This window comes from Caretta caretta, chromosome 6 (genome assembly GCF_965140235.1).
Source record: "Caretta caretta isolate rCarCar2 chromosome 6, rCarCar1.hap1, whole genome shotgun sequence".
Classification (NCBI taxonomy): Eukaryota; Metazoa; Chordata; order Testudines; family Cheloniidae; genus Caretta; species Caretta caretta.
The window spans coordinates 98184334-98195355 of record NC_134211.1 but is presented as its reverse complement, the minus strand read 5'-3'; the positions used below and the strand labels follow the sequence as shown (position 1 = coordinate 98195355).

General features: G+C 43.2%; 1 long non-coding RNA gene across 1 annotated transcript; it reads right to left on the bottom strand.

Annotated features, from left to right (window-relative positions):
• Window positions 1–6326: 6326 nt before the first annotated feature.
• Window positions 6327–10985, bottom strand: LOC125638520 (uncharacterized). The gene is made up of 2 exons (XR_007357252.2): window positions 10775–10985; window positions 6327–10195 (listed from the first exon to the last, which is right to left on the bottom strand). It is a non-coding gene; the product is annotated as an uncharacterized LOC125638520 (long non-coding RNA).
• Window positions 10986–11022: the final 37 nt, after the last annotated feature.

Sequence of the window (11022 nt, the reverse complement as noted above, 5' to 3'; positions counted from 1 at the left end):
TAAAATCACAAATCTAGAGATATTTTCACAAGATACCACTGACACGGAAAGCCGTAGCCTAGTCCCTGATCCCCTTCGGTGCCATGACTTGAAAACTATGATGCCCTCACATCACCCACATTGGAAGAGACTGGACATAAATTATTAATGTAAAGAAATGTCAGAATGGATTATGGCATCCGACTCTTAACGATGCAGCATTAGCAAGATTTGATGGCTTTTATCTATATCCAGATCATGATGAAGCTCACGTTCCCCCATAGTTTGACCATTTGGAGCTTGATTCTACTTTCACTAACACAGGTGTAATTCCAGTGACTTCAGTGAAATTACTCCTGATCCTCACCAGTGTGAGGTCAGAATCCAAACTATAATATTTATACATTAGAAGTATTTGTTATGAACCTGTCCAATGTGTTTAGATGGGATTGTGATGCTGACAGACCAGCTCAGATGAGAGCAATAGGCCAGTTCATTTTTGTGTGAAGATAAAAAAAATGTTGTGTACTAATTCACTTGAGCTTTAATTTAGTTCAAAGGAAATGTGAATGATATTGTCTTCACTTATCTGTAACTTGTTGATTGCTATGGGATTACATTATGTATACCCTGTAATTAGATAACCCTAGACCAAAGTGTGTGTTAGTGCTAAAATGAGAAGATGTTTGATGAGACTGCATGTAAACTAATGAAATGTTACTTGTATTGTTTTCACTTATCTATCCCTATTATAATGTAATGGCAGGCAACTGCATTATGTATATCACTGAACTAAATTACTTGTGAATGCAAAGGAAGTAGAATGCTAACTTCAAGACAAGGATCATTGTGTTCAACAATGGAAATTCAAAGATTCAATCTGCATTCCTCACTCACAGCCAACAAAGGAAGGCCCATGTGGGTACAGAAACTGTCAGCTTGCTCTCTGTGTAAAAGAGCTATAAATATGTATTCAAAAAAAGATCCAGTATTTCTGTACTATTTGGACACTCACAGGGAAGTGGGTATCTCTGTCTTGCATCTGGCCCAAAGTTATTTTGGGTAACCCTGAGAGACTTACGGAAAACCAGTAGATTACTACATCTCTGCTATCATTTTGGACTTACAAACTTAGACTCACCTGTTAATGTATTTTACCTGCTTTAACCTCTCAATAACTCAACCTTCTTTTTATGAGCTAACAAATCTTTAGTTAGTTTACTAGAGAAATTGGCTGCCAGCATTGTCTTTGGTATGAGATTGATCTTATCCATTGACCTAGGGTAAGCAACTGATCCTTTGGGGTTTGGGGTAATCTAATGTGATGTGATATTTGGTATAGAGACCAGTATCACAAAGTCCAGTTTGTCTGGGTTGCAAGGTAGGCTGGAGAGCCTAAGGGGACTGTTTGTGACTCCATGGTAAGACTAATATCATGTTCCAGGAGTGCACATTTGTTACTGGCTTGGTGAAATCTAATGATAGAATATACCACGAGTTTGGGGTGTCTGCCCTGTTTTCTGACAGTCTCACCTGAGCTTGGCACTCACAGTTGTGAGCCACTTCAGGCAGCATGACAGGTATATTTAATGTTGTTAACCTGCACTGGTATTGCCAATCTGAACCATGTTGATGAACGTGAAAATGATCTGAAGTCTAGCCCAGGATCAGTTCATAGTTCCAAATACCCTTAAATACTATGCAACGTTTTGTATTACGAGAACAGAAATATACTTGGGGCCACATTCTCTAGCCTCCTATGATCCTTTTGCCCTGGTCATCTGGGGGAGGTGGAGCTATCTGCCACTCCTTACACAGGGCTATGCCTAAAGGTACAATCTATGTAGTTCTCTAGAACACTAACTTTACAGAGTTTAATCTTTGAAGGACATTTTCACTTTGTTGATCTTAAATATTTTTGACATATGTCTAGCACTTATTTTGTAGACATGATGATACGTCTGACAGATATTTTTGTTTTATGATCCACAGGGTATCAGGACTTATTCTTAATTATATGCATGGTCCTGAGAACTGAAAAATAAAGACAAAGAAAGCAGTACTGTAAGAGAATGTGGTGTGATTGCTCCTAATCCTGGCTAGAAATTGTTTCTTTCTGCTAAATAGATTGATATTCACTCAGAATACACGGTGTATGGTTATTTTGTGAAAGATTTAATGAAGAATGCAATAGGCAAAAGATTAAAAATTAATCTTATGTCTGTTTGTTGCACAATGAAAATACATGCAAACCTCTGAGCGTTACACTGGGAAATGAAGAACTGTTTCTTTAAACAGTAATTTAAATAGAGAGGAAGAAAGTTTACATGTTTGCTGTTGCTGAGCAATTGTTTCATAGGGAAACAATCATGGAAGCAGCTCTGACTTCTTAGTTCCTCCCATCAACATCCTCATTTCAAAATTGCAAGAATACTTGATGAGAACTGTGAACCCCCCAATGAGGTCAATATTTCTGTGCATAGAGAGATGGCAGGATAAGTATTTAGAAATACACCAAAAACGTCTGTGGCATCCAAAGTTTGTTTGTTTTTTAACTGATGATCAATGTGTGGAATTTCACAGATGTATTTCTGGAGATCTGAATTATCTTCCATAACTGATTATCGGCACATGTTGGCATCCTTATCACTGACTGGAGTGGCCTGTATTGCTGATAAGGTTACTTCAGCATGCAGCATAATGGTGCATTAGTTCCCTATACCTGAGTGTCTTGTGGCAGAGTAAATTAGCTAAATTAGGGAATATCACCCGCGGCAAACTTCTTTTCTTCGCTAATTGACAACTCACCTGCAGCAGAAAACACTGTACCTATACGACAAAGTTGGTATTAGGTTATAAGCAACTTTATTTTTAATATCTAACCTTTGTTTTACTATAAACTGAGTGTATTTATTAAAGAGAGACTTTTTCACTTTCCTCAAGAAATAAGGAAAAAATAAATCAAACAAACAATATGCAGAGATATACTGTGACCTTTTAAATGCAATCTGTCAATTTTTTCTCTTTGCTTCTCTCATTGAGAAGCACCAGACTAGAGGAATTTTTTTTTCTCCAAGATCTGGATACGCTAAAGGCTTACACACTTCAATAGTTTGTGTGGGCTGGGCTCACAGCACACATCAGGGGCTCTTTGCACTCTCCATTCCTACATAGATTTCCTGTGTGCACCTTTGCCAACCCCATCTCTTTCAGGGATTCCCTGCAACCCCCTTCCTTCCCCGCAACCCCCTTCCTTCCCCTCATGCCAAGGGCTCTGTTTGTCCTGTGGTAACAACTGGGGCCTAGAAGGCCTACCTCACTTGTGCGCTGTTGTATTGATATCTAGGGCCAAAAGAGTTAAAGGTGTTTAAATTTTCACAATACAATATTAAATCAGTGATACAAAGGTTCAGTGTTTTTTACAGAGACCCGGGTTCCTTGGCGAACAGCCAGCAGCATTCATTCTTAAATTGGAAGTTTATTGATCAAATACAAGAAATCAAAGCAACCACTTACACTGAAACTGAGTAATTATGCAAAGCAATCTTAATTAAAATCTATTAAAGTCTCTTGCCTTTAGGAGGCAAAATATCAGTCTTTTATTTTCATGAACAACCTTTCTTTGATGAAAAGGAAAGGGTTAATTTTACTCTCAGTCCTATTATGTGAGGTATAATCACTTCTGTTTTTAACAGGCACAAGGTGGAGGAGAGACAGGACAGTACAGATGGGAAGAAATATGGCTTTGGTGGTAACCTTGGAACACTGGATGGCAGGTCAGTCACAACCTGTTGCTTGGACCCAGGCTCACATTCCAGTCAGGGATAGTGTTTGGTTGGGCCCTTACTCCTCAGACAGGGTCGAGCTGAATGGGCTGTTTCATCTCACTGTGGTAATGCATGCAGTGCAGTTGATTTTTGGACCCATTGAAAAGCTGAGGGAGTGAGAGATAGGATAGGGGGAAAAATAGTGGGGCAGAAAACAAAAAGATCCAAATCTTATTGCAGTGCTGCCAGTTAGGTATCCCCACTGATGGACTGAGGCCTGGATGTCATGATGATATGATGACTTTCAGACTCACAGGTGAAAATAAAGTTCCTTGATCAAGAACAAGGCCTCCTGGCCTTTCTCTTGGGAAGAAAATTCTTCAGATACACAAATGGAGACACCATCACTTCAGTGGAGACTTTAGCAGTGGACATGTGTGATCCTGCTTTGTTTCTGCTTTCCATCTGATCTGCTCCTAAGTACAACTGTACTACCACGCGGTACCAGGACGGGTATGTTCTCAGCACAGTCCTTGAGTTATAATAGCAAAGCCCTTTTGTTTAGACGAATGCGTTCTTCACATGTAACAGTCTGAGTTGGACTTTTCTTATCTTTTTTCCCATCAACATTTGGTACAGATGACTAAATCAGTTTACAAACTTCCATACACTTTCCCACAGTTAGGCTCACAGCTGAATTAGGCCTTCTAGGCCCCAATTATCACAATGTTACCCCCTTCTTCTCCATGCTAGGGGCACTATGTGTCCCCCATTACCTCCTCTGCCATATGCTAGGTGTTTTGTCCCCTCTGCCTCCCTCTTCCCACAACTTGATTGTCAATTATCCCCCCTTGCCCATGCCAGTGGTTCTCTGTGTCCTCCATTCCTCCTTTCCTCTTACTATGGTCTTCCATTCTTGCCCCCATTTTCCTTTTCCTCCCATGCTAGGGATTTTGTCCCCCATTTCCCTTGTGACTAATCCTGTCTTAGCCTACCCATGTCTAGAGAGTCACACACTTCACTGTGTCTCTAAGTTGAGCTCACTGAACACAGTGGTTCCTTGCATCCCTCCATTTCTGCACCACATCCCTCCCATTCCCTTCCATCCCCCTTTATTTCAGGTATATGTGTAAATACACAAATAGTTAAGTTTGTAGAATTTGTAATTTGTTAAATGATTTCTATCTCTCTGGGAGGTAAATCATTCTAGGTGTCAACATTTTAAACTCCATTGGGATGACGGGCAGAGTTGAGATGAGGGTGTTATGGCAGAAGAGTTAATAGCTGTCACCAACTGGTTCTTTAATCTATAGACAATTGCAATCCTTGTTAAAAGCTGGATCTGCTAACCAGATGCAAGGAGCTCTGTGTGTACCTGCTTTGCTTAAGGATTGGCCAGTCATGAGGCATGAATATGCTTTTAACTGTCCAGGGTCCTGAAATACATCAAACAGGTTTTCTTTATTTGACACATACTCTTCCATGACTCTGTTTGGCTTTTCTTTTCACATCACAGAAATCCTTAAGTATCACTAGAATTTGAACCCCCAAATTCTGGAATTTTAGCCATCTACTACCATGGCACTACACATTGAACTGGCAAGAAATCTTTTGGAGGAAAATGACACAAAGAAACAGAATAGTGCTATGTTATAAACAGAAAGGGAAGGGCAACCACCTTTCTGTATACAGTGCTATAAAATCCCTCCTGGCCTGTGAATCAGATGTAATTCCACTGAAATCAAGTTACACTAAGGTAAAACAGGTGTAAGTGGAATCAGAATCAGGGCAATATCTAAGCTGCATAGTTTGTAGCAGGGAGACCCTTGTACAGTACAGAAACTTTGCTGTAAACAATTAAGCTCTTTCAGGAATCTAATTAGTCGAATTAATAATAATACTATTGTGTATTCAGTGCCTGATATATGCCGAGTGCATTACAGACAGATTAAAAGACATGAAATGAGATTCTCACCCCTGCCTGAGCCCCATGTCTGCCATGTAAAGGGGCTGGAGTGGTGTAAAGGGGCTCTAAAAGCCCTGGATCTGGCCAAGGGAGACCCTTTCTAGCGCTGAAGCTGAGGGTGAAGAAGACAACTACAGGCTGACTTTCAGGGACACCCTTATAAGTCCTGGCATAGTGGGTGTGCGTCTGGGGTGAGGCATTTTAGGGGTCGGAAGGGGATGGCATTGTAGGGATTATGTGTGGTACCGCTGCCCCTATGCAGCGGGGCAAGGCTGCCACAGGCAGTGTTCTAGGGTTTGTTATGCCACGAGCTTCTCCAGCCCCTAGAGCCCCCTGCAGCTGGGAAGGTGCTATAGTGGAGCCACTTTAGCTCCCACTTCCCCTGGCCTGAGTCCCTGTGCTGGGAATTTCAGCCAGGGTCTCTACCCTAAGCAATTTACATCTAGGGGCTCCATCCTGTAAACACATGCTACCAAGTAGCATCATTCATTTCAGTGGGATTACTCACAGGAATAAGCATTAACTTCTGAACGTAATGCTTGCTGGATCAATCCCTAAATGAATTAATTACACAACATAACACATAGCCGGTAAGAAGATGGGTACTGCAGGGAGATGAATAAGAATAAAGATGTGAGGTTACTCTTTATTGCACTATACATAGTGGGTTTGATTCTCAGTTACTCTGATGTCCCTTTACACCATTGTAGCAGCATGAAAGGGCCTTTGAGTGAGTATAAATGGACCTCTTAGACTACCCTGAACGGAGAGGGCTACTCAGCCAATTTAGAACTGGTGTAAGGGCTTTACACCAGACCTGCTCCAAATCCTCAGCATAGTGGGGTGGATCAGTGGCATATCACAAGTGTGGACAGAGTGCACTTCAGTGTGCTTATTCTCTGGCCAGAGTGTAAATTAGAAGTCCTGCAGCAGCTCTAATTCACACAAGGCCCCTGCATGGCCCCAGAATATGGAGAGAGCAAAAGTGTCTTAAAGCTGCCCTTGCCCCCAACTGCACCCCTGTAACTGAGAATCTGGTCTCTGATGTTGACTCCCATATTCATTTTGTTTTGGTTAAGTTGGGGTGTGTGTGTGTGTGAGAGAGATCTGAGGTGGAATTTGAAGAATGGGCAATGTGAGGTCATGCCAGTTATGTGGGGAGTACAGAGTAAATTCTTTTTTTAAATATTTGTTTTCCTCTGTAGCAATGTCGCTTGTCTCCTTTCCCTTTTTTCTATTTCAGGTTTTCAGTTTTTAGTCATTTCATTTTTGGATTTTCACAACATTAAACAGCTCAGAAGGACATCAGCAGGAGGTCTAGATGGATTACAGCTTTTCTATGACCAGAGAGAGCAGCTACAGCAAATGTGAGACGTGGAACAATCTTCTCAATCAGAGATGAAAGATTTCAGAAGACAATTTTATATTTAGTATACATATTTGAAAAATGGGCAGATCATCTAATAGCAGTAGCATGATGTCTCAGAGACTGATATGTATTTTAAATCTAATCATATCTGGTTTTCTCAATGCATCAAAGAAATGGCAGCATTTTATATAGAAATCACCTGTTATTTCCTGCATCAATAAACCTTTCATTATTATTCTTCCCAAATTCACCTTTTAGGATCTAAGTATGAATAAACAATATTTATTCACCTGCACCACTGAAAATTCCATATGTTACATCACAGCAGTGTCTAAATCACTCATGCCATATTGCTAATGAATAATAAAAGGGCACTTAACATTTTTTCCTCCTGTTAATAACATTCTAAAAGCAAACCTTGTTGCCTTTTGTCTTGGGATGGTAATGCCAACCCTGTAAGGCATTGAGTGTCAACTCCCACTGACTCTAATGGAAGTTAAGGGCCCTCAGCACCTCTTCCTATTGAGCCTTAAATGAAAATACAGTTTTAAACCCAACCAACTTGTGAGCTACTGCTATGGGGCCCAATCCTGCATACTCTTATGCAAGTAGAAAGATGGATCCTGCACTACTTGGAATTTTTTAAAGACAATGTAGGCAGTAAGCCGTACTAAGACTGCTGCATTTATCAGAGGTGCAACAGCTTGAGGCACTATGCTTCAAGACACAAGCTTGCTCTTTCCTTAGAAATCCATATCACTAAAAGGTGAAAGGTCTCATATTTGCAAATGATGACTGTTAAGTTCCTATGCAACAGCTGCATAGGCTGTGAGAGGAGATTTCATTGTGCTAAATTCATCCATGGTGTAACCCCCATTAATTTTAGTGAAGTTAAATCCAGGTATTTATTTGGTCCATGAAGTAGAAATCACAGTTCTGAGGCACTGAAATAATTGAGCAAGATTTGTCTGCTCACAACATAATAACTAATTGCAAAGAAGTTATATGACATCATGTGGTTCAGTATCTGATTGTCTTTTTAAACAAACCTTATTGATTTGCCACAAGCCTCTTAAACCATATGGCTGATAGCAAGACAAATGTTTATATAGAGTTTGCAGATGCTGTTTGGGAAGTGCATTTACAACAGTGAAAGGCAGGAGACAGGAATGTGGTAATATAAAATTAGAATTTTTAAGATACTGTAAGTCAAACAAATATATAGGCACTTCCCTGAGGTCAGTTTTACTAAAACATGACTATGAACATATGAAAATCCCTCTTCATAAGATAACACTGACAATCAGGGTCCAGATTCCTCAGGAGTTTGGTAATGGAGTACATGAAATGTTTACCCCAGGCTACAGATTTAAATCCAGCCCTGGCTGGCAGCAATTGAAAGCTGTTGGCTTTCCAGTAGCCTCTGTAAAATGAGTTTGGTGATCTCAGTCCAGTTCTCAGAAGACAGATGTCCACAGCACAGAATCCACCACAGCAACTGCTGGCAATCATAGCAGAAAGGTGAAGTAGTAAAGGGGCTATGGAGACTGAGATAACTAAAGGTGGTACTTCTAGTTCACAGGTGTGGGGGTGAAGCTTGCTGGGTTGCTATCCATGCTGTAACTGTTCTGTGGGAGAAATAAAGGCTTTAATCTCCAGGGGTGTCAAGATGGCATCTTTCATGAGTGCTAGGGAGTAAAAGGTAACAGCACACAAGTTCATTTAAAACTCTTGCATGGCATCAATAGTCCTTTAGTGATGTGTGGACACTGGGTTTGGAATTCTTCTCAACAGCTTGCCTAAGCAAAGACATACCTGAATCATCAAAGGTTTCTTATTCATGATCAAAGTCATTGTAAAGCAATTGTACAGCACAGATGTAAAACCTAATCTGAGTTTTGTTTCCATTCAGTTTGCTGAAGTAATGTCAACAGGAATCCCAAAGCCTCTTCAGAATGCAGCGGGATTCGCTTTCCCGTGAAATACTTCCTGCTTCTGGTGTCATCACTACACTCATGTTAAATTCAAATCTGGCTCATTATCATTCCCTCCATGTCTTCCCTCACAGCAACCTCCTCTTCTCCTGTTCAACACACCACAAACTGCAGGGGAGTTGAGATTAGGGAAAAGGAAGGAAGTCAACGGCCTAACTCCTTGAAAACTTGCTGCGCTACTTTAAACTAGTTTCTTAAAACTAAGTCTCATGTTAGGGACTCCCCCCCAAACAAACTAAATGCACTTAAAGAGGTGCCACACTATTGGTTTTCCTTTCTTCTTGTTCAGCGCTGGACAAAGATTGGGGTATTTACAAATGTTTCTGAAATTAATTTAAAAAAACAAAATTCAGGTTCTGTTACTAGCCAGAACCACTGTTTGTAGGAGGAGAAAGTTGGGCCGCCACACTGGTTTTCTACAACAGGGATTTCATGTTACCACTTACCCAGGTTTAATCCCGGGGCGCAGTAGCCAGGGCAGCTTCAGCAGGGCAGCCGCAGAGGGGATCGTTCAACAACAGAGATGGGGCAAAATGAACAATTTCCAGCTTGGCTCAGGTTTGAATTGGGAACCTCTCTCCTGACAATGGAGGGCATAGGTGCAGGAAAGAAGGATGCAGGAACTAGGGGTGCTGCCAGATCCCCTGGCTTGAAGTGGTTTCCATCATCAGGGTTTAGAGTTTACAGTTTGGTTCAATAGCTCTCAGTACCCCCACTATACAAATTGTTCCTGTAGCCCTGATGGAGGGAGTGGGGGTTCTGATCCAGGCCCTGACAGAGTCAGGCTCCTAATGATTGAAATCTACCATGCAGATCTAGATTGCTGACACCCATGCCCTGGAAGTTTGAAGGCTTCAGGAAGCCAGCTGGTCCCCTCCCTATTCACCCCCATTTCTTTTCAGAGCCTGACTGTTCCCTGCCAACAAAGGGTTGGTCTCCACTGTCAAAGAAAGGGGACAGCGCAGGGTTAACCTCGCCCATTTGGGGACTCCGGTCGTTTTCAACCCCTCTGTGGGAGAGTCTAACACGAATATTGTGACTTTAGCTCAAGATCCAGCCGCTCCTTCCTGGAGTGGAGTGGGGCCCATCTATCTTTGGCTGGATGTCAAAGGCTTGTTACCTGGAGCAGGGAGAGAGGAGGAAGGATGCAGAATTAGCACGCGAACAGCAGGTGTCTAGTAACTGCGAAGGAAAATGCAGCCCAAGAGTCCCCGGGGCCCCTCAGGGCGCCGAAGGGCAAAGGAACATCGAGTTCTGCTCCCCTCCCCCTCCCGCAGGGCTCCCCAAGAGCCAGCTGAACCCCACCGCCTGGCTCGGATTTGTCCGGTGCCAGCGCTTTGTAGGTATCTTAAAAGGGGGGCGGACGGAGAGGGGAAGGCTCCTGGATGGAGTGTGCCCTGTCTTGTTGCCCCGACTGTGCGGCTCCCACCTAGCACACAGGGCTGGCGGATGCACGATCAAGCAGCCCACCCGTTTGCGGCAAGGGCTCCCAGCGCTGCCCTGCGAGTAGCTAGTCAAGCGTGTCTCCGGCTGCAAACTCCAGCGAACAACCCACGGCAGCCGCCGCCTCCTCCAGGGAAAGACTCCAGTAAGTATCCGCCGAGAGCCCTCCCGCAGCCCCCGGCGACCGGCGCTCCTGGGCTCTCCTCACAAAGGGAGTCGGTTTCTTTTTGCCTTGCTGGCTCCCGTTCGCACTCACCGAGCCGCTGCCCCGCGCCGTGGCAGAGACGGGGCTCCCCGGGCTTCCCACCAAAGCCGTAGAGCTCGCCTCCTCCTCCTCCTCCTCCTGGCTGCCTCGCCTTGGCCACACGGCGAGCCGCGGCTGGCGGCATTGACAGGGGATGGTCTCCCCCACCCTCCCACGGGCCACGCCGCTGCGGCGTCCAGCCTCAGCCGGATGCCTGCTCTGTTTGCTGCTGGTGCCTGGCGCAGAGCTGGGCTGGTTCT